This window comes from Furipterus horrens, unplaced genomic scaffold (assembly GCF_987537825.1).
Source record: "Furipterus horrens unplaced genomic scaffold, mFurHor1.1.pri manual_scaffold_2, whole genome shotgun sequence".
Lineage (NCBI taxonomy): Eukaryota > Metazoa > Chordata > Mammalia > Chiroptera > Furipteridae > Furipterus > Furipterus horrens.
The window spans coordinates 187,462,946-187,487,624 of record NW_028327172.1 but is presented as its reverse complement, the minus strand read 5'-3'; the positions used below and the strand labels follow the sequence as shown (position 1 = coordinate 187,487,624).

Sequence of the window (24,679 nt, the reverse complement as noted above, 5' to 3'; positions counted from 1 at the left end):
TGGGACCTAAACACTATAATAGGCCAGATATGTTTAAAAATTATAGAAGGACAGCCAGAACAGCTTCTGGCTATAAATACCAATGTGGCCATAAGAATGCATAATGGCTGAATATCAGTAACACTGGAGGTAATGAGAACTCTACTAATGGTGGCAGACTATGGTATCTAACAGTATAACAAGTAAAAAGCACCAGGGAGGTCCAAGAAAGAACAACAGATATGCTAGCAAATAGATGTATAATGCAAAGTCTAACAACAGGAAATATGTAGACATTTTAACTGTCCTAGGTGGGCTTAATTATTAAAAAGATAGGTCAATATAACTTAATTCTCAAGTTTTGTTTTTGGATGAAAATTCAGTCTCTTGAAGAGCAAAGCAGGGTTCCATATTTGGAAAAAATAGAGTACCAAAAGAGTTTGACCAAATAAGTCTAATAAGGAAGAAGGAAATACCAATTATCAGAGCTGGAAGCTTTGACACAAGAATGGGAAGCAGCCCGGACATTAGTACTGAAGAATAAAATCAGACCCAAACTTGTAGTGAGGTTAGGGTGATGCTGAGCCATCCGGACTATAAGCTGGGGCTCCTAAACTCTTCATCTTCCCAATGGCTTGGACCCAGGGTCTACATTACTACACATGATTACATATGACTACAAAAGAAGGTACAACACGGGAAAGGTTATGACATCAAGGTTTATGGAACAGTGAGCCTGATCTTTTTGATTAGTCTCACACCCATGAATATTGTGACCAACTGTGTTAGATTTTCATGATTTCAAATTTTCTACATCATTATTAATTTGTGTCTTTATTCTAATATTCACCAATGAAAAACATTTAAACCCAATTATAAAACCAAATACTTAATGAGTTAGATAATCAGCTGTACTTCTTAATCTTGAAGATGAAATGTCTTCTTTGTCAAATGAGGTAAACCGAGTTAAGGAGTTAGATTCAGATTTTTTTTTTTTTTAATGGATGGAGCAAGTCCACGATTCCTAACTTCAATGATATCTGGGACTAAAAACTCCAATTCAGTGACCATCACAGAGTTCATACTGTTTGCTGAACAGTACAGTAAGTTGGCTTCATGGTCCAGGCACCACATACTAAAGCAGATGGATTTCTCTGAGGGATGACAGGATGGGTATTGTGACAATAAGCAACAGATGATTTTTTTTCCATTAAGACAAACATTAACTCTCAGTGGATACATCTATGAAATTAATGACAATGAGAACATAAATTCCCTACCAAATTCATTTGATAAAAATCTTCAAAACCCACTGAATGGGAGAATGCATTTGCCAATAATACATCTGAAAAGGGGTTCATTTCCAAAATATATAAAGAACTTACACAACTCAACACCAAGAAGACAAACAATTCAATTTAAAAATGGGCAACGGACCTAAATAGAAACTTCTCTAAAGAGGACATACAGATGGCCAATAGATAATTGAAAAAAATGTTCAAAGTTGCTAATCATCACCGAGATGCAAATTAAAACCACAATGAGATACATCAATTCATAGCTGCCAAAATGGCTATCATCAATAAATCAACAAACAACAAGTGCTGGTGAGGATGTGGAGAGAGAGGGACCTTTTTGCACTGTTGGCGGGAATGCAGACTGGTGCAGTTACTGTGAAAAACATTATGGAGCTTCCTCAAAAAATTAAGAAATGGGACTGCCTTTTGACCCAGCAATCCCACTTCTAGGACTATATCCCAAGAAACATAAAACACTAATTCCAAAGAATATATGCACCCCTATGTTCATTGCAGTGTTATTTATAATAGCCAAGAACCGGAAACAGCCTAAGTGCCCATCAGTAGATGAGTGGATAAAACAGCTGTGTACACAATGGAACTACAGCAGCTCTATCTACAGATGTGGGAGCATTATGCAGCTGGCAACAAACTTGAAGTCACTGAGTTGGCCTAAATAAAAGACTGCACAGAAGAATTACCCCGATACCCGAACTTCAACCTTTGGGGGAAAGGGAACTAGATAATACACTTTTTACTTATCTGTACAGTATCATGTCACAGATGGCTGACAAATAATGATAACAGAATAGCACAGCCAGAGTTGCTTCGTGCATGATAGGGAGAGACACAAGAGATGGGAAACTGCTGTTCTACAAGAAATCTCCACAGAATTTTGCAGCAAGCACGTGGTACTTGTTCTGGCAGGGCTGCCTGCCCTTGGTCTTCCATGGATGGTTAGTGTGGAAGGGAGATCTAGCCATTTTGTGACTCCATGGCTTGATTGAGTCCTCTGAATTAATTTTTTCTTTATTTGGGGTATTAGAGCTTTTAAAATTGTTTGGTTTCAGGTGTTTTTATTCATGTGAAGTATACATGATTCTCTTGAGATGAGACTTTTTAAGCTAAAATGTTGCTCCTTGTTTTAGTTTCTGAACTCTTATAGATTAATAGTAACTTTGCTGATGTAGTCTTTTTATAGGTTTTATACACCACTTGAACCTAAATTTTAAAAAAGCTGTGTACATTTACACAATGGAATACTACTCAGCTGCTAAAAAAGAATTTACTTTTTGTGACAACATGGATGGACCTGGAAATTACATGCTAAGTGAAATAAGCCAGAGAAAAACAAGTACCCTATGATCTCACTTATATGTGGAATCTAATGAAATAAACTGACAAAACAGAAAGAGATAGAAAGGCATGGATGCATGGGACAGACACAGACATATATACACACACAGACACAGGCAACAGTGAGTCATAGGCAGAGGGGAAGGAGGATGGGAGGAGGCAGAGGTGGGCAAAGGGGGCGGGGGATGAAATGGGGATGGAAAGAGGCTTTGCTTGGGGCCATGACTGCATGAGACACTGTGCAGATGATGACCTATTGAGTTGTACACTTGAAACCTGTATGGTTTTGTGAACCAATGTCACCTCGATAAATTCAACTTTTAAACATCTTTTTCACCTTCTCTATCTAAAACCTATTAGCTCTACCTCTTAAATATTTTCCACATCCATAATTAAATGAGTTAATATTTGTAAAGCACTTAAAAGAGTACCTGCCCATCTGGTAGGCACCACATACATGTTTGCTAAGTAAAGAAATAACATTTCTTTCTCTGTTCAACTTTCATCTCACATCTGGTCCACTTAAATAGCATCCTAACTCATGTCCTTGCATACATTGTGCCTCTTCCTTCTCCCTCTCTGCCCTTGTCCCATGAAAACTTTAAGTCTGATGAAATCACCCCAACCACTGTCACAAAGTACATCAATGATTTCCCATTTGTTTTAGATTTGAGACCAAAAACCAAAATGAGGTCTTAAAGAATCCATGTGATCTGACACCCGACTGACTATCTTTTAGCCCATTCCCATACCTGCTCCAGACAAACTGGCCATATTTCCTTCAGCCTCCAGCATGTGCTGTCCCTTCTACCCACTCACCTGCCCACCCTTTCCTCAAACTGTTAACTATTTCCTCCTTCACATTTTCCTTAGTATCACTAAATCAGGGAAACCTTTAAACTAAAAAATGAAGGATTAATGGAAGCTAAAGACTTTGGGTTTGTGCTTTTTCTGTGTGTGTGAGAGGATATTCTTAGAGTACTTTAACTTATCTGAGCCCCAATTTACTCTGCTGTAGAAACAGCAATTTCTCAACTGAGGAGTTAATTAACAAAATCTGGTATACCCATGCAATGAAATATTATTCAGCTATAAAAAGTAATGAAGTAAGAAACGGGGCTTCCAGCCAAGATGGAGGCATAGACAGACACGCTGTGTCTCCCTCCACAACTAAGAAGGAATACAACTACCTCAAAACTAGAAACAACCAGAAGTTCCAGAAAATCAAACTGCATGGAAGTCCTGCAAACAAAGATATAAAGAAGAAATACTCATCCAGACAGGTAGGAGGGGTGGGGCCAGGGCAGAAAGGATGTGGTGTGGTGGCAGCAGCGGTGGCGGCGGCGGCAGCGGACGCGGCAGGCCAGCAGAAAGAGTAGTCACACATTTTAAAAAGTCAGGAGGGACACTTGGGGAGCATTCCCAGCTCCTCACCAGACCTCGCAGCTCACGATCCCAGCACCGACCCCAGCACCGGGGAAAATCAAGCCTCTTTGCTTCTGACTGTGCAAACCAGTGGGGGTTGGAGTGGAGGCAGAAACTGCCAGTCTCAGCACAGTCCGCTTGTTTAAAGGGCCCCCACAGTCTTAGAATGTTCACGAACCCACCCACTCCGGGAACGATGGCCAGGGCAGCAACTAGAGGGGCGCCAGTCCAGTGTGAAAGTGGGAGAGGTGCCTGGAAAAGGGGCAAGTGCTGGGCAGGTGGCATTGTTCCCTCTCGGGCCCCTCCCCCACATACAGCACCACGACACAACGTGGTAAAACAGGTCACCCTTTTCTGATGAATCCCTAAGGCCCCGCCCCTTATAATGTAACAGGAGCGACAGCTCTACCTGGGACACAGAGGCAAACAAACACAGGAGCCTGTCAAGATGAGGAGACAGAGAAGTATGGCCCAAAAGGGGAAATGGATCAAGGTTCCAGTGGGAGAACTAAGCAACGAGGAGATAGCCAACCTAACAGATGAGAAGATAGACAACCTAACAGATGCAGAATTCAAAACACTGGTGATAAAGATGCTCACAGGCTTGACAGATATGCCTGAGTACGGCAAACGCATAAGAGAAGAAGGCTATGCTAAGTGAAAAGAAGAAAAATCCACACAAAACCAATGGTGAAGGGAAGGAAACCAGGGTTCAAATCAATGATTTGGAACATAAAGAAGAAAAAAAAACAGTCAATCAGTGCAGAACGAGGAAGCAAGAATTGAAAAAAATGAGAAAAACTTCCCAAATTTTGCAAAGGAGATTGACATACAGGTCCAGAAAGTACAAAGGGTCCCAGGTAAGCCGGACCCCGAGGGGACCACACCAGGATGCATCATGATTGAGATGCCAAAGGCGAAAGATAAAGACAGAGTCCTGGGGGCAGCAAGAGAGAGGCAGACAGTTGCCTACAGGGTGTGCCTATAGGACTATCAGCTGATTTCTCAGACGACACTTTGCAGGCAGGAAGGGACTGGCAAGCAGTATTCAATGTAATGAAAAGCAACCTGCAACCAGAATTATTCTATCCAGAAAAGCTATCATTTGGAATGGAAGGGCAGATGAAGTGCTTCCCAGACAACGTAAAGCTAAAGGAGTTCATCATCACCAAGCCATTATTATATGAAATGTTAAAGGGACTTACTTAAGAAAAAGAAGATCAAAACTATGAACACTAAAATGACAACAAGCTCACAACTATCAACAACGGAATCTAAAAAATAAAAACAAAATCCAACTAAGCAAACCAGAATAGGAACAGAATCATAGGTATGGGGATCATTTGGAGGGTTATCAGCTGGGAGGAGGGAGGGGGAGAAATGGGGAAATGGTTGAGGGACTAAGAAGCATAATCGGTTGGTACAAAATAGACAGAGGGATGTTAAGAATAATATAGGAAAGGGTGAAGCCAAAGAACTTACATGCACGACCCATGGACATGAACTAAGGGGGGTGGGATTGCTGGAGGGAAGGGGGATACTGGGCAGAAGGGAGCAAAGGGGAAAAAAACTGGAACTATTGTAAGAGCGTAATCAATAAAATACACTTAAAAAAAAAACCAAGAAACACTATTTGGAAAAAAAAAAGATAATGAAGTACAACTACATGCTATAAATGGAAATATGGTTATAAAAGACAGACACAAAAGAACACTTCTAGTATGCTTCCATTTACATGACATGTCCAGAATAGGCAAGTCCATAGAGACAGACATAGATTAATGGGTATGAACTTTCTTTTGGGGTGATGAAAATGTCCTACAAAGAGAAAGTGGTGATGGTTGTACAACTCTGCATATACACTAAAAACTGCTAAACTGTATACTTTAAAAGGATACATTTTATGGCATGTGAGTTATGTCACAATAAAGTTATTATTTTAAAAAGAAACAGTAATAGCTTCTTCAGGTTTTCATAATAATTACATGAGATTTAAAAATATGTACTGTACACCCACATGTATACACACATATAATATGTGCCACAACACCAGACCTGTAAGTACTTCAATAAATGGTATAAGTATTATTAATCAAATAATACAGATTTTAACTAAAATTTAAATAAGTACATAATTACAATTTTAGAGGCTAGCTTTTTACTATTTTCACAATCCAGGAAAAAATCTTTGAGCATTAAAAATTCTGCTTATGAACTTTTTCTCATTGTTTAAAGATCAAATAATAAATGCAAATTTAGATTTTCAACATACCATATTTTATTCATATTCTAATTTATAAAATTATGCTTAAAATAAGTCAATTTATTTTTTTGAAACGCTATCTGAGATAAAATTATGGATGCAAATCCTATAAATTAATGTTTACTAGAGGTATTATATTAATAATGAATGCAGTCGTGACCTTAATTAACATTGCAGATACATAAGTGGGTAGTTCTCGGTATTGAATCTTGCCTTGTCTTATCAATTTTAGGGAACTAAGCCAATCTTTCAAATGATAACATCCTCACTGCACAGCTGGTTAAACAGAATGTTCCTGATTCAGTTTTTTAAAAGAAGTAATGCCTAAAACTGTTGGCACAAAGACAGAATCCTGAATTTAGGCCATAGTGAATGTCACTTCATTGTTGTTACTGAAAGAAACAGGCTCAACTAGAATCAAACTTCAGCAGCACTGCAACAACGTTCTGCCAGCTAAGCGGGCCTTGAAACGAGGGGGCCTCTGGCAATTAATATGAAACGTTGCATTTCGCATTAATACAAATTATGGCAAATGCATCTTTATATAAACATGAAAGATTATTATATTTAATGATAAAGAATTATAATACACATTGCAATTAAGTTATGTTCCATGACAAAAATCAGATTTTTATTTTTCCTCTGGGAGGGTAGGGGCAACATTTGAAATATATAATTTATTTAGTGCAAAAATTGTTTCTTGGTTTTCTTTTGTTTGCTTTTTTTTTTTACAAAGGCTATTAATAAATCAGGGTTTTCTCTGTTCTTCTGAAGAAATTCACCAAAGAGAATTTAGTGAAATGTGAATTATTTGAAATCATTAAGGTATCGTTTTATGCTTTCCTGCTTTAGGAACAGTTCCCCTGAGAAACATCACTAGTATAATACTAGTCATACAGTATAAGAGTCATAGATTTATCTTCCTATCTTCTTTCTTATTAATCCATTCCAACAAAAATGACAACACCCCTAAGCTTTATCTTAGTCGCAAACGCATTCACCAGAACTTAACTAAGCATGGAGTACACAAAGAACACAAACGATCAATTCTTGCCCTCCAGGAGCTTATACTCAAACGTCAGAGATAGACATGAAAAGGGTGATAAAAGAAGAACACGACAGATGAAGCAGTAAGTATCTGGCTGACTCAAGAAAGGTGTGTAAGAATTCACTGTGAAGCAGACAAAGGGGTGGAGGTGTGGTCTCAGGAAAAGGTAGCAGCAAATACGAAGGCCCAGCATGATCTAGAAACTGGGTAAGTGTGGCAAGAGAGGAGACTGACAAAATGAACAGAGGCTAGCCAGATGATGAAAGGCTTCATCCCACAGAGGAAAGACTATGAAGTAAAAGGGAGAGAGACGTTGAGAAAGGGCATGTAGAAGGAGCTCTTGGCAGCAATGTGGAAGATGCAAACAACAAAAAGAAGCCATGGCACTAATCCGGTGATAACAAACAGAGGCCTGAACTAAGGCAAGTGGCTGTGGCAACAGAAGGCAGGAGAGATTAAAAACATTTTAGAAGGAAGAATGACAACTCTTGGTAAGCAACTAAAAGAGTAGGTTGTAGGGTTGAGAGAGGGTTGTTTGACCCATCCCTGGGCTTTGGCTCAGAGCGTCTGTGGATGGCACTACAAACAGCCTACCACTGTGGGGAACATCCTATCATTCAAAGCAAAAGTCAGATAAATTCCATTCCCTTTAAGTCTTCTCTGCCCCACTGTGGTTCAAAATGATCCCTCCCATCTTTGTACCCCCTCCCCCATTCCTTTCCTGTGTAACAGTCATTTGGTAAGTCATAACGCATATGCAACATCTCTCATTTAAATTCCTTACTGTTAACTTTTTCTGTATACTTACTGCCTGACTAAACTAAAAGCTTCTTATGAGCAAAGACCACATCTGTTTCTTGATGAGTACAGGCTCAGTAAACACTGGCTGATTCAGGTGTTGGTGTCAGGAAAACATCCCTAGGAAGAGACAGATAACTACTGTCCTTTTTAAGGATCTTTAGCATATTTTAATCCTTTTTCTTTCTAAAATATAACAGGGCTAAGTGAAGACCAAAAAAAAAAAAAAAGCATCCATGGATGCTTGTGAAATAAAAGCATTCTCCCACGTTCCAGGGTTAGGGCAGCAGACATGGGTAGGGCCTTCATGAACAATGAGACTTGTAATTTCTTTTTTATATCAACCTATTGCTTTACAATTGTAAAGAGGCCTTCAAAGAAATTTGTACTATGAATGCCCAAAGGCCAATGGAATGCCCACAAACTGAATCATTGTATTGCTAACAACAAAGGCTTTACAAACATCTGTTTCTCCTTTACTCTTGGATTTAGGGAATAAGATTACATGAGATTCGGCGTGACTGGTTTCAGGGTTCAGACAATGACATATAGAAATGTTTAAATGGTCACAAAGCAAAATAACCACAAAGTTCTCAAGTACCTAAGCAAACTAGTTTTTACAAGACAAACTGCTGTGATATAATCTAGCATACTCTTTCTTTATAAGAACTCATTAATTATAGCTTCATTCTCACTATAAAACTGTATTAGTATCTTTTAAAAAACATATGGTGAGGATGAGGGAGAGAAGGAAGAAGAAAGAGATTAGAAACCATGTTTGATTTTATTTGATTAAAAATGTATTCTGTATTACTCTTTTAAGTAGTAAACGTACTTTGAATTAGTCATTATAATTTTCTCAATATTTTAACTATGTTTTATTCACTTAGAAACTTTCCCAGAACTAATACAATTTTCTGCCATCTGGCACAACAATATCTCCATATGTAAGAAATACTTACAGATCAAAACCTAAAATACGAGACTATAAATGCAATATATTTGGCATAATATACATAAATCTCTTAAAATTATATTCTATAACACTTTTCCTTAAGAGGCTTTCCCCCCCATATTTGCTTACAAAACAAAACTACACTAAATAAATATTTTGGTAAAGAGTTAACTGAAAAAAGTAAATTCAGTCTCTCATTTTTATTCATTAGTTTGCTCAGGCCCCAGCAGCACAGTTGGGAGCAAGAACAACTGAGTTCTAATTCCAGTTCTTTGCCACCATCTGACCTTGTAAAAGTCACATTTTTTTATACTTCAAATTTCTTTGGGCAAAACAGACATTATAACAGTCTTTGCTTGCTTACTTCATAAGTTTGGTATCGTATTATTAAGATAATTTTGGCAAAAGAAAACTATGGTAATAAATAATTTCTAGATGTGCTTTGAGATCTTCAGAGAAAAGTACCATTGGAAAATACTGGAGATACTGAACAAAATCAATACATCTGCCAAGTTCACATATTAGGAAGGGATTTATGGACAAAATAATAGCTCAATGGCATTAGTCTTATTAACTTACTTGAACTTTGAAATATATCATCCTGAATGGTTTTTATCAGAAAATTTACCACATATGAAAATTACTCATTGTAACTTCAATTATAGGAACATGGTTATGATCATTATATTAAATTGTCTGATACCTTAAGATAGCTGCTTCAACAAACATTTTGTGCTGACAGAACTATGGAATAGTACTGGTCTCCAATAACCCTGCAGAGATCAGAGTCTATCTGTCATCATTTTCCCCCATTTTTTTTGAACAATTGAGAGAAAGTTTGCCAGAAGGACACATATCAACAAAAAAAGCCAAGGCTGGTCAAACAATATTTAACTACCAATATTACAGCTCCCCAGGGTGTGCACATCTAGATTTTCTTTTGACCTTACTGATTATCATTCAAGAAAATATTCCTCGATGTGGATTGGTTTCAAGAATTAGCATGCAAAAAAAATGGCACTGATCCTACCTCGGCGTTTCTCCCATATAGACATATATATACTTACAGCTGCTGCTCCAGGACTTTAACAGGGACTTTATGCTAATTTCAAAAAACACAGAATCCTGTAGACTCAACATTGTCTCAACTGGCTGCAACGCAGCAGCAGCAGCAGCAGCAGCGGCGGCGGCGGCGGCAGCAGCACCGGGTTTGTTGATCTATCTCCCTGAGCCGCTGTCCCTTCTCTTCTCCAGGGCAGTGGAGTTCTGACCCACAGTGCTTTGGCTTCATTACCATGCAGTCTCACAGTGACGCACAACCAGCGTGGAACGCTGCTGAATGCAGATGAGCCATCACGTTGAATAAAAGCTTACAAGTTTATTATAAGTGCTCTGAAGGGCATCTTCACCTTTCTTTATGTAGGCATGCACGTGGCCGCAAGGATCTCTGTGTTCCTGTGACCAGTTTTGACGAGCTGTGTCTCCAGCTGCTTTCAGAGGAGTCACTAGTGCAAGTAAACAGACAAGGGTAGAGCTCTGCCCTTGGAAGCCAACTTTTCTCATTAGCTAAGGGCCTTGGAAATAAAAAGTAAATTCGGAGTTAACATGAGATCTTTAAATCTCTTCTGTAGTAGCGGACCAAAAGAAAGAAAGAAAAAAAAAAAAAAAATCAGTGGCATTTATCCCACTCCACTCTCACTCTTCTCTAGGTGGTTTTAGTAGTAAATTCTCTCCATCCCTCTACACACGCAGGCAGTAAGCAGTGACTTTCTCAGCACGCTTATGATGATGCAGAGTTCACCGCCTCACTTACCCCACCACAGAGAACGCCGGCTAACGGAACGAAAAGATGATGTAATGAACACCGGGGCTGAGCCTCCACCAGCTCTCTAAAACTGCTCAGCTCAGGACAAAGTTTCCTCTGCTGCATGCAACTTATTCAAAAGAGAGAACTCTATTATAATAATGGGATTATTTTTCAGATGGGGTCTTCTATTTCTAATATAGCATAAAATTCCCCTGAAAATCTTAGATTAGCAATGAATAGCAAAAAATCCTCTCAACCAAAAAAATGCACATTTTAAAAACTATAGAAACTTTCAAAACTGAAAACTGACACTATGAAAAGCTTAACTGCTCTTCAAAATAGCAGAAAAATTCTCAAAATCAAATACGACAAATTATATTTTATGTTAACAGCAGAAGAAATATGCCTTGGCCTCATAATTGGTTTACTGTGACTTAGAAGGTCAATAAGGCATGTGTTTTTCCATATGTGGCATACTTTAACACTGATCCATCTATATAGTATTATATCCTTTAAGTGCCTCGCACAAAAAAAAGTAAATTCAGTGATGATAACTGAATAAATTTATTTATAGCCAATGGCTAGGCATTGTATTAAAAGCTAAAAGAACATTCTTCCATGCACAAGTAATCATACAATAGGGTAAATAAAAATCATATTCGTTAAGGCATATTCAGCAATAATAGTATTATTCAGAATGTCATTTAAAGCTTGTATTTCTTCAGAACAATCCAAGAAATCTGGAATGAGTCTATGCCATTCCTATTCCTGAACAGGCCCAAAACCTAAATTCAAACCAGGGCTGTAAAGGCTAACCACAGAGAATCTCAATAACACAACACCACTATTTGAACGTACCTTCTTGATCAGAGAAGTCTCAGGATTAGTAAAGAGCAAGGTTTCCCCTGGTCTAGTGGAGCACAAATGCCTCAAAGTATTAACATGAATATAGGTCATTCTACAGATCCAAGCATTACCTACTACATCCCATTCAACAGTGTCTGCTAACAAACGAAAGGCTCTGGTTGTACACAAAATAATATAATTCTTTTTAACTGAAGTATTCTCCGAAGTGATTTGACAATACAATCCTCTTTTCATCAAACAGCTGTTAACAGATTAGGGGAATAAACTGGCCTAGACCCAGACAAACTATTATACATCACTAAATGCCAAGACTCAAACCTGAACCATGTTAGCAAGCAGACAAGTTGGAAGCATACACCCACTTATTTTGCCCTATTTTTTTCTACCTCTATGGACCCTCACACAAATCTTAAAAGCTACTTAATACTATTTGGCTATAATGTCCCACCAAAGTAACCAAGGTTCATTCTTAGTAAACCTTTATATAAACGATAACAAATAAAACTGTTTTACAAAATGTCAGAATATAATAACTTTCAGAGGATTAAAACATAGGTGATGTTCTCACAACCTTTAATAAAAGGGACTTTCTTCTACTTGAGTTTTGTTTAAATAGAGCAAAAAGAATAAATCAGAATTTAAAGCTCTTGTTATATCTAATCAGTCTACTAGGAGTATACAGCCAAAGAAAATCAAGTTTCTTGGGGACACAGAAGCATAAAATTAATTTCAGAGCTTCTTTTGGAAGTTTCGTTTTACACACACTAGGACTCCTTTGTAAGCAAAGTGTTAGTGAAAATGGTACTTTCCATTTACAGTGATACCTCGGCTAATGAGCGACCCTGTTAACGAATTTTTTGGCTAAGCTTTTTTCACTGTTTTCGGATCCGGCTGGCAAATGCTTTAGTGGATGCGCACGCTAACATAAAGCAGCAAACACAAACGGTAGGACCATTCCAGGAGCTTATCTTTAACGTCTTTAAGCACGTGGCAAAGAAATGAGCTGACATCACATAGGGGCGACCCACCAACCCCACTGGGTTGTTTGTGTTCGAGATGGTGAGAAGTGAGACACCTGATAACATAAGCTGCTTCGGATCTGATGACGATGTACTGTGATAGTGTAAAGTTCATCAGTTTTTCATTCTACTTTCCATTCTCCTTCACCCATTTGGGTAGCTGTTCATCTCAACCTTTGGTGAGTTTTTGCCCTTTTATAGTGTGCTTTTTACTATTTTATAAAACTTATCTTTAAATAGTGGGCAGCATCAGAATGAATTAAATGATTTTCTATAGAAACCTACAGGAAATCACGTTTCAGCTAACGAAGATTTCAGCTAACAAATATGAATCCGGAGCAAATTATCTTCGTTAGCCAAGGTATCACTGTATATGGAAAATAATTTACTAGCCCATGTAAGCAGAGTCTGGGCTCTAAACTTTATTCTTTAATAAAATAAGTAATGGTACTATTCTAATTATTAATCACAAGTTTATCAAAGGTTAATGAAAAACATTTACTTTGCAACCCTTATTAAACTTTTTAACCCTTACTAAGCTTTTATCATCCAACTTGTTAAGTGTTAACCAAAGAACTATGATACTAAACACAGCCAGCAATCCTTTCACAGGACCAGCGCAGAGGTCCACTGTATTTTGAATGCTTTCTCAATCTCTCAATTACTAGTCATATTTTTTAATTACACAAATACTAATACTCCTATCATTCTTAAAGTGAGTTCTCTATCCTTTACTTATCAATTAACAACAGAAACAAACACATAGCCTAGAGCTTATTGCAAGCTTGCCCAAAGAACAGTCAAAATATCAAAGTCAGTCTTCTATTTTATTCTTCCTATAAATTCAAAATTCTCCAATTTGTACCATACACGTATATTTTGGTCTCAATACCAAAAACCATAGCCACAGAAAACACTGTTCAATGCCGCATCCTTGGCAAAGCAGAAAAATCGATTTTAGATAACTTCCTTCAACTATACTCCTCGCCACCTTTTATACCATTATATATTAAAGAATACTTTTCAAATAAGGTTTAGAATATTTTAAAGAAGTTCACAATATAAATATGATCAGCCTCTGCAGGGTCCTCTTGGCACGGGCCAGGTACTGTGAGGAACTGGGTACAAAAGACAACAGGGGCAGTTCTCTTGCCCTCAAGGAGTTAGAAAGTGGGTTTCCCTCTTTCTTCTAATCAATTTCCATTTAATTCTTTGCCCTTTCACTGGCATATTAAGAATTCATGGAATTCGTTACCTGATTTACATTTCTAAGTATAAGGCAAATAGAAGTATACAGTCTAACACACACACACACACCAAAAATATGTATACCAAAAAGAATTCTCAGTAAATACTTTAAACATACTGTACTTTAGATAGGGTCGGAACAAAATGTTCCTTAATATATAGTAAAATTTGGATTAAACTGAAAATATCATAAAATACAACTCACTGGGAATAAAACCTTTAATTATTAATATGCCTAGGAAGAATACAAATATACATATTATTGTTACCTCAGAAACTATTTAACTGGCACAAACAATAATATGGAAAGAAATGAAAACTTGGCAAGATTTTTTTCCATACAAAATGTCAAATATCCTATCACGCTGGAGGCTTCAACAGCCCCTACGGATTTCAGCCTCTTCCACAAGTCCACACCTTTTCTGGAGTTCAAAACAGAGACAGAAAGGCTTTAGGAATGGAAAGAAAGATGCGCTCAGGTTTATTAGGTTAGTAACACCACACATGGGATAAAAAAAGAAAATGGTTGCAAAACTCACTTCATATTTTGCTTTGAAACCTCATTAAACAATGCAACAAAAACATTAACAGTAATTGTCCATAATTATTATCAGCAGTTAACATTTACTTCTTAATGTACTTACTTCTTTATACAAGGCTTAGCAAAAGTCTACATAGGGAAAATGATACAAGAATAAACTGTCTTTTGCGTTACAACTGTAGACCTACTTTTGCCCACCCTATATATTTCCCAAATGTTCTACAATGAATTTAACATTTTTAAACTTCTATTTCAGAAAAAAAGCAGGGTTCCTTGGAGAAATGGCTGATTCTAGGACTATCGCTCCAAGATAACATAGTGCATCTTTGTAGGACCAAAAACAAGAAAAGACCGACACGAACAATTTGAGCAAAAAAATAAATAATGTAGTTTTGTAATATAAGCCAAACTATAAAATAAATATCTATGAATCTATACTGATATGAATTAATGATTACATACATATGTAAGTAAGAAGAGATAAACCTCACACTATACAGAAAGAGTTAACCCAGTAGACTTGACTAGTATCCTTTGAACTTCCTGCTTATAAGATTGGCCCTTGGCTAGCATCTAAGAACTTAAGACTTCAAGAGGGAGGGCCCCACCGTTCCCAGAACTGAGAAGAATGGCTCACACTATGTCTAAACTGTTGATGCAAACAGTGTAGTTTATGCTGGACATCTGCTCTCCTCTAGGGAGTCTAAAATTTGGGTACATGCCAGGTAGTGGGTATCCCTGTGACAACTCCACTGTAACTCCAGACTAACCATGAAAATAACATCAGATAAACCCAAATTAAATAGTCTAAAAAATACCCAACCACTGCCCCTCAACACTATCAAGGTTATCAAAAACAAGGAGAATCTGAGAGACATAATTGAATACCCAGAGCATTCTGTAGATACTCCAGAAGGGTCATGCCTTACTAATGGTTACTTTAAACCCTTCTTAACATAGCTTCAAAAGACCCAAAGCAAGCCTTAAAGGATTATGCTATCAGCGGGTAACTGCCTTACAGAACAAAGAACACCACTTTTTTAAAAGAATGTAACAAAATCCAACATTTACCCATGTCTAGCATACAATTAAAAGGTATTAAATGTATCAAGAAGTAGGAAAATGTGTCCCATAGAATTAGCCAATTGGGTAGCTCTAGAAATGACAGAGATGATGGAAAGCATATATGCTCTTAAAAAGCTATTATATCATATATAGGCTCAAGAACTTGAAGGAAAAAATTACCACAATGAGGAGAAAATAGAATATATAAAAACAGATTCAACTAGAACTTTAGGAGGTAAAATGTATAACATCTGAAACAATAAATTCACTGGATAGGACCAATTAGAGTCCACAGAAGAAAAGATTAGTAAACTTGGAGAAATGGAAATAGTAACTCTCCGAAGTCAAGCATAGATGACAAAACAATAAAAAAAAAAATGCACGAAGCCTCACTGACCTTTGGAACATCAAATGGTCTAACATATGTGTAATTGGAACCTCAGAGAAGTGAAGAGAAAATACTATCTGAAGAAATAATGATCAAAATTTATTTTTTGATGAAGACTAGAAACCCACAAACCCAAAAGTCTCATCAAACCTCAAGCAAGAATACACATTAAAAAACACATGCTAAGGCACACCAACAATCAAACGGGTGAAATCAATGAAAACAGAAAATGTTTAAAGCAGTCAAAAAAAATGACACATTTCATACAGAGGCACAAAGATAAAAATGAGCACAAATGTTTCACCTGAAACTATACAAGGCAGAAGTTGGAATGACATCACTTGAAAAGCTTAAAGCATAAAAGTGGTGACCTATATTTCTACATCCAGTGAAAATATCTTGTCAAGATACAAGCAATAAAACTTTTCCAAGACAGACAAAGCTGAAAGAATTTATCACCAACAGATCTGCATACAAAAAACATTAAACAAAGTTCTTCAGGCAGAAAGAACAGTATACAAGATGAAAATGTGAATCCATACAAATGACAGAGCGCCAGAAAAGGCAGATTTGAAGGTTAAAAAACAAACAAACAAAAAAATACCCTTTTATTTTTCATTTTAAATTTTCTTTAAGTTGATTGATTGCCAAATGCAAAGTGGTTAACAATGTATCATCAGGTTTATAACACATGTAGAAAACAAACATTTGACTACAATAGCACAAAGGATAAAGGAGAGAAAGCAGTATAAAATTCCAGGTTCTTATATATAAAATGGTATGCTATTATTTGAAAGTAAACGACGATAAGTTGAAATTTATTTCGTAAACTCTAGAGCAACAAGTTTAAAAAAGAGAACATAATAGGCCAAATAGTAAAATAAATTAGAATACAAAAGAAAAAGACAATTAACTCAGAAGGAAGCAAGGAAAGAAGGGAAAAAAGAAAATGTAACAGATGGGACAAAGGAAACAACAGCAATACAGACTTAAACCCAACCATGTCACTGATTACATTAACTATAAATGGTCTAAACACTGTGCAGAGCACCATGGCAGCTGCTAAAGGATAATTTAGTGACTAAAACAGATCTTTGTGCCCTTGGGGGGTTAGAATACAATGATGGAGATAACAGGTGTGGGTGTGGGTATGGGTATGTATGTCTCCGCATACATACATGCAAAAACAGAATTACAAATTGTGATTAAGTGTTGTGAAAGCCATAAAGGAGGTATAATGACTGGTAGCACCTGACTAGGCGCTACTGAGATCAAGCGACCAGGGGATGGCCACTCTGAGGGAACAATATCACATCTGAGATCTGTTCAGTAGTGAACCTTCTTCTGAAGAATGAACCTGTTATACCTGACCTAAAAAAGGAAAATAGACTGTGCTTGCTTTGGCAGCATCTATACTAAAACTGGAACAATATAGAGGAGATTTACAGGGCCCCTGCATAAGAATGACATGCAAATTCATGAAGCATTAAAAAAAAAGAAAAGAAAAAAAAATTAATTAAAATAAAAGTAACTCTGGCTGACCAGGGTTAAAGCACCAGGCTCCTGTCCACTTGGTTCTTCCACTTGCCCTCAGGTGAGAATTAAAAAAAAAAAAAAAATGAATTAAAAAAAGAAATACTGAAGTTGATGATCAAATGCTACAGAAAAGTTCTCAACAGGAACAAGGCCAGACAGACCACTTGATTAATTAGGTAAAGAATGGACTTGAGGAGAACACAGAAGTCAATGGGCTATTTTAATTGCTAAGGTAAGAGAGAATGACCAAGAAAATGAATAGTATACGTAAGAGTAATTTGGGAAAAGGCAATAAGGGTGGGAAGAAGATAGATCCAATTTTTCCTAATATACACTGATGTATTTGGTGACTGACAGGATAGGGTAAAAAATAAATTAAAAAATAAAGCTGTAATACTCAAAAGTGACCCTTAGGCTTGGGTGACTACATGGACGGTGGTGCTAAACATGCAAGAGCCAGGTGTAGGTCACATCAAGAAGAGCTCTGGCTCTACAATAGAGAAGGAACAGGGACGACAGGACACGAGGTAAGAGGAGGACGTAGGGACAGACAACCAAACCCACAAGCTTTCCAGCTGTGTTCTCCACTGATTAGAGGGAAAAACTGAATTCCTTATTTTCAAGTCCATGCTAGCCAACAATAACCACAAATTAATGGCTTTGGCTGAACTGAAGAAAACAAGACAACAATAAAAAAGAGACAATACTTCAAATACATCTCTATGAAAGAATAAATGGAATAAACACGTGAGTAATGAGGGGAATCTGCTCCTGAAACATTCGAACCAGAATTCCACCTAGATTTCTGGATAGAAAGGTTTCAGGTCATGTCCAAATTAACTGCTTATATATCAGGTTTGTGAATTCATGATTATAACTATAAAAGGGTTTCTAATAAAGGCAAATTTAATACAAATGTCACAGATTGGGCCAGTGCACCAATATATTCACAAATTAGCAACACGGAACAGTAAAGGAGCATCTTAACTAAGCTCTCTTTTTTAGGAGTGGTTACCTATGCAGCAAGGCTATTACTCATGTAGCCATTTGGTACAATTATTGTTACCTTCCTGACACAGGGTATTTATTAATAGCCCAATTGTTCCTAGTTTAGTTTTAGTTCTTTTTATATAGTTCATACATAAAATGAAAAAAATTGTTTCCACTGTTTAAAATGCAGCAGTCCAGACCCTGTAATCATACTTTCTTCTTTGCCCTAACAAACTATACTAATCTGATATCATTTGCCCCAGTGCAAAGACACTCATTTCTTGAATGAAAAAAAAAAAATCTGGTGTTTCTGAATATATTTAAAATTGATTCTTGAGATTCTAGAAATTGGTTTTAATTGTGAAATAATTTTCGAAGATACTGCTAATAAAAGTCCAGATTTAAAACTTACTATTCAGAACACTACTAGTTATTGGATTTGTATTGTTACAACACATACAATGCATATTCACTGCCCGAAAAGAAACTAGATTTTTTTTAAGTATATTTTATTGATTATATTGTTAAAATAGTTTCAATTTTTTCCCCTTTGCTCCCCTCTGCCCAGCACCCCCCTCCCCTAGCAATCCTCCCCCCAACAGAAGCTAGATTGTTAATACTAAGGTACTTTCATTGTCAATGTGTTATGTAAATACATTGGGAAGAAAGGGGTTTCCATTACTGAGAAAGAATAGGTAAAATTCTATGAAACAGGATGAACGTTATTTTTGACCATGAAAACAGGAACATGTAAACAGTCAACTGTCCATGGTCTATGAGAACCTATGGTCACCCTGTCTATGAAGCACCCACCACAAAGTGAAGGCTCACAATTTTCTGCCAGTGCTTACCTTTCTAATTTTTCATAATGTCAGCAACATAATAATTTTTCAATCAACTAGAGGTTTTTATTGTTAGAGACACCTTTGATAACACTCTTAAAACAGTTCTCAAACAAAGGGGTGAGTCAGCAAGGCTGTAATAAAGTGTGAGAAAGGAAAGGGTCAAACTGCAGAGGTGACTAAGTAAAGACAAGTTACACATAGGAAGGAGAGCACCAGCAGTGCTAGGAAAACAAGATGAAGAGATTGTCCAGTAGAATTAAAAGGGCCAGACCGAGACAGAGGAAAATGTCTGTGCATGGTTAAATGTAATCATAATGTACTACATTAAAAGTAGTTTGGGTATGGCTCTGTGGTTTGGAGTGTCGGCCCATACACCAAAAGGCTGAGGGTTCAATTCCCAGTCAGGGCACATACCTAGGTTGTGGGTGTGATCCCTGGTGGCAAACAATCGATGTTTCTCCTTTCCCTCTCTCTTTCTCTTTCTCTCTCTCTCTTTTTTACTTTCTCTCTCTCTCTCCCTCTCCCTTCCCCAACTACTTCCTCTCTCACTAAAATCAATAAACCTATTATTTTTTAATTTTTCAAGGAAAAAAAATAATTTGGAAGAAACTACCTTCATAATCTTAATATTCCTTAAATCCCATGCTAAACTTAGAAAATCAGAACCCATTTTTTAAAATAAGATCCACAAGGTCATTCTTAAGCCCATTAAAGTTTAAAAAGAGCTACTTTAAATTACATTCATAAAAAATATTATCTTTCTTATGTCATTTTTAGCAAACATCTACACTTACTTAAAAAATAAAGTAGGAAATAATGAAGATAAATTTTCTGTATTCCTTAGAAAAACTTTTTAGAGGTTTTTGAATTTTCTCCATTCTGTAGACTAGAAATACACACCAGCTTTTATTTCCAAGAACAGTCTTAAGAGATCACCAGACAGCTTACCTAATCTTAAACAAATCACTCTTTAGAAACAGAAAAATCTATCAAAAGTTTAAGTGAAAGAAGAATTTAGAATATAGGTAGGGTGATAAAAATTTACCTATGAAATATTTACAATTATTTTGGATTATTGTTTACCTTTAATAGTTTCAATTAATAAAGCAATGATGGAACGTTTGCTTTCCTGACAGACTTTAGAAAAATGTAACTAAAAGACACACAGACTGATCTTCAACTTGATTGTCATCTTCCTACAAAGAATCACCTGAGACTGTGTAGGTTATCTTAACAGCTAATTTATTATTTTAGATAAAAACATGAGGCGGCTTAATAAATTGGCAAGATGAGGTTATAGAGATGGGTGGAAGGTACAGGTACAGCTTAGTGGACAATGAATTTCACTGTGGAAAGGTCCACAAACAAGATTCATAAAAGCAGTCGTTTCAGAATTCTACATCAGGATACTAAAGGGCACAGAGAAAACATGATAAGCCAATAATTCTCTTTAAAAAATAAACCATTTGGCCTTCCACAGTCACAGAATCACAGATTTTTCACACTGGAGAGACATTAAAAATCACGTAACATAATCCCTTAAATTTTAGATGAGGTACCTGAAGCCCAGGGAGGATCAGTAGTATTGTTGGATCCCAAATCAAATTAATAAGTTCTTATTGAACACCTACCACAGATAAAACACTATTCCAAGGGTTACAGAAAACATAAATAAGTATAATATTGAACCCCCTCTTCAAAGCTCCCATTCCCTGTTTCCCAGGTAAGTTACCTGCATGTAGTTCTTTGACATTAGCAATCTTCTTTTCCCATACTCTAGCTTAGGGGTTGGAACACTTTGGCCCTTGAGCCAAATCTGATTCATCTCCTGCTTCTGTAAATAGAGTTGTGCTGGAACACGGCCACACATACATTCTCATATCATCTAGGCTTCTTTTGCTCTACAAAGTCAGAGCTAAGTCGTTGTGACAGACTTGTGGCGTGTAAAATATTTACTGTCTGGACCTGTACAGAAAGTGTTTGCCAAACTCTATTCTAGAACATTTGCTCGACCTGAGGTTTGTTTTCTTTTTTTCATTTGGAACTAATGGAAGACTGGTTTTGCCTCAGGAACAAGTGCCCACTGAGCAATGTGCTAGATGGTTTTGAAGAAAAAGTCAGTGGGCTAAATATGGCAACTGACAGCAGCTCTCGGTAACAAGTAAAAACTTGCTCTGGCACATAAAGGACAAGAACCAAATGACACAGAACTCTAACAGCCAACAAACATTAACTAACTGCTTACTAAGTGCCTGCCATTGGTCTAAGCTCTGGGGATACCCACATAAATAAGACCAACTCAGTTCACAAAGAACTCATTATCTGCTGAAAGAAACAACACTTTTCTATTAGATGGAATGGAAGCTAGTAGACAATGAGTTAAGAGTCCTGACACAGAGAATAACGAACTGAGGTTGGAGGTGAGAGAAATTATGCAAACCCAAGAACAGTCACACAGAGACTTCTATTCCCCGTGCAGAGTTCCAGTTCCAGGAAGTCACCAGGTTTAGAAGCTTATAACTATCTACAGTTGCCTCAACCCAAAGGCCACTGTTTATACATGGTGGAGTTAACTTTGGGACTGTATGTTGCTTCCTGAATTTCTTTTATAGCACATTTTTGTTTAACCTTTCTAGTATATATCTTTAGTTATATTTTAAACTTACATTTAGCTTTAGTCATTTAACCTATTTTACCATGCTTTCTGCCAACCTCGCCTCTACTATTTTCTTTAGCATCTTCCGATACAGATATTATTTTTATCATCTCATTCATCTTTTTACGCTTTTATTATTTCAGTTATGACTAATATTTATTTAGTTATGGATTTTTCCTATGCCCCCTTTTCCAACTATTTTATCTTAGATATAACTCCTTCCTTTTGCTTCTCAAGTCAGGATAAGCAGGGGCGATCATTGAAATAGTCAGCCACCACAAAGGTATGGTAATTAGAAGTTAGAACAGGCCCAGCCTCAGAGTGGAGGTAGGTCCCAGGGGTCCTGCTGTGCTTAGGATTCACCCTTTGGTTGATGAACCCAGGGATGACTCAAGAGGGTCCTGGGATAAGGGCAGAAGGACTTACGTAGCAGCAGCACTTCGGGGAGGAGATGGGGCAGTTGCTAAATATCAACTGATATGAGAAACTGTAATATTTTAACAACCTGTATCAGCATGCCAGTACATAGTGGATAAGCATCAGTTCTGCGACTAGGAAACAAGAGAGAAAGTGGGATAGAGAAGAAGCTATTCCATGTCCCTTAAAAAAAGAGACAGATGCACCTTTATATCAATTAAGTTTCTTCCAAGTCCTTTTTAAATGTCAAAAAAGTAAAGGTCCTGACCATAATTCTAGCCATACTTAAGTGCCCCGATGTTAAATATATATATATATCCATATAACTTGAGGAGACAGTCTAAAATCATTCTTCTTAAGACTTGTTAGGCTAACTTTAAAAACAGCCAAGAGAAATTACTAATGTGATATCACTACACTAACTTCTAAAAACCTCTATATCTGAATCACACAGTCATTTGGCAGTCGTTATTTGGAAGAGCACACACTGTGGACAAAGAAGGAAGCACAGGAAAAGGTGGTTAACTACGAGTTAAGCTCCCATGAACGCTCAGGTAGCTCTAAATCACATGCTAAAATTTTTTGTAATTATGCACAATAAAAGACCTTGATCCAAATTTCTAGAATATTTTCTATAATGGAATGCTCCAAGGCTAAATGCTAGTTAAATTAATTCATCTACCTCCAAATCAAAAGTCCAAAAGCTTCTGAAAACAATAATAGACACCAAGTGTTAAACTATGTGCAATTTTGCAGCTTTTTTGTTTGTTTGTTTGTTTTTATCATGTTAAAAACAATGCTACAGCCCTGGCCAATGTGGTCCAGTTGGTTGTAGTGCTTGTCTCGTAAACTGAAAGGTCATGGGTTTGATTTCCGTCCAGTCAGGGTACGTGCCTAGATTGAGGGTTCGTCCCCAGTCAGCCTGCATTTGAGGGGCAACCAATGGACATTTCTCCCTCATATCAATGTTTCTCTCCTTCTATTGCCCTCGCTCTAAAATCAATAAGCATATCCTCAGATGAGGATTTTAAAAAAAGGAAGAAAAGAAAGAAAACACATTCTAAAAAAAAAGCTACGAAGAAAATACCATTCATAAGTAACGTTAATTGGCCTGGAGAGATTAAATAGCCCGTTCAAGGACACACAGCTAATCACTGGTAAAGCTCAGCTCAGTCTGAATCAACGTCCCCCAACACTCCTTTCTCAATACTTCACTGCCTCCCATCACACCAATAGGTCTTCCCAACATCTCTCCTCTATCATGAGAATTCTCACAGATTCTGAGAAGGCATGTATGCAACAACCCAATAAGGCTTCTCCTACATCCTCCGATAATAACAGCCTGAAAAATACTCTAAAGGCCCTCTTACTTAAGAAAACCTACTTGATATGATGACACTACAAAAGCTCAACACTTCCAAATCCCACTGTATAAGCAAGAATTCCTAAGCCCTTTTACACACTGTGAGTACAAGGTATCATTTGGATCAGGCCAGAAATTCAATAGCAGACTGATTATTATTTGGAGTTCAGGTTCTTCCAGGACACTGCCCTGCCCAACAACCTTTTTATCATATTTGAATTCCAAGTGAGTCTTCATCTCCTTTGGTCTGTTATCACTACATGCATTTGAAGTGTCAGAAGAAAACCCACCTCATTTCAATGTTCTCCTAGGACCTTCTCTAAACTCTCCACTATTGAGTCAGCTTTGAAGAAGACTTAAAAGAAATCTTTATCCATCTTCTCCCATTCTAGAAAGAAACTGGCCTGCCATGCTTTTCCACTGCCCAATACATAATGCATCAAACAAAAGGTGAGCTCTTCTGAAGATGCAAAACCTAACCACTGAGGGCGATGGTTCTGCAAAAAACAAAACTGAAAAGATCACTTATTTTAAAAATCTTAGTAACAGCACTCCCCTTTCTCTACTAGTCAAATGTAGACAGCAGCCTTTAAAGCTCAACCAGAAGGCATTTGGAATTTTTAACAAGTCCTACATTTTGGTTTGTCCTGCTAGTGAGCTGTCCTGAATACCTAGCAGAGGTATACCAGTATACTATTTAAATGTTTTTAAGCCATGGAGTCAACATTTTGTAATAAAATGGAAATGGTATCTTAATGTGCATCTCTTAATTGTTTTTGTAAGTCATGTGAAATAGCTATTCCCTTAATCAACTT

The 24,679-nt window shown here is 37.1% G+C and overlaps 1 protein-coding gene and 1 non-coding gene across 2 annotated transcripts in view; one reads left to right on the top strand and one right to left on the bottom strand.

Annotated features, from left to right (window-relative positions):
- FRYL (FRY like transcription coactivator) overlaps positions 1-24,679 on the bottom strand; it is a 169,617-nt gene that overhangs the window by 139,950 nt on the left and 4,988 nt on the right. The gene's annotated exons all lie outside the window — the stretch shown is intronic.
- On the top strand, positions 17,449-17,555 carry LOC150020152 (U6 spliceosomal RNA). Its single transcript, XR_016509427.1, has one exon. It is a non-coding gene; the product is annotated as a U6 spliceosomal RNA (small nuclear RNA).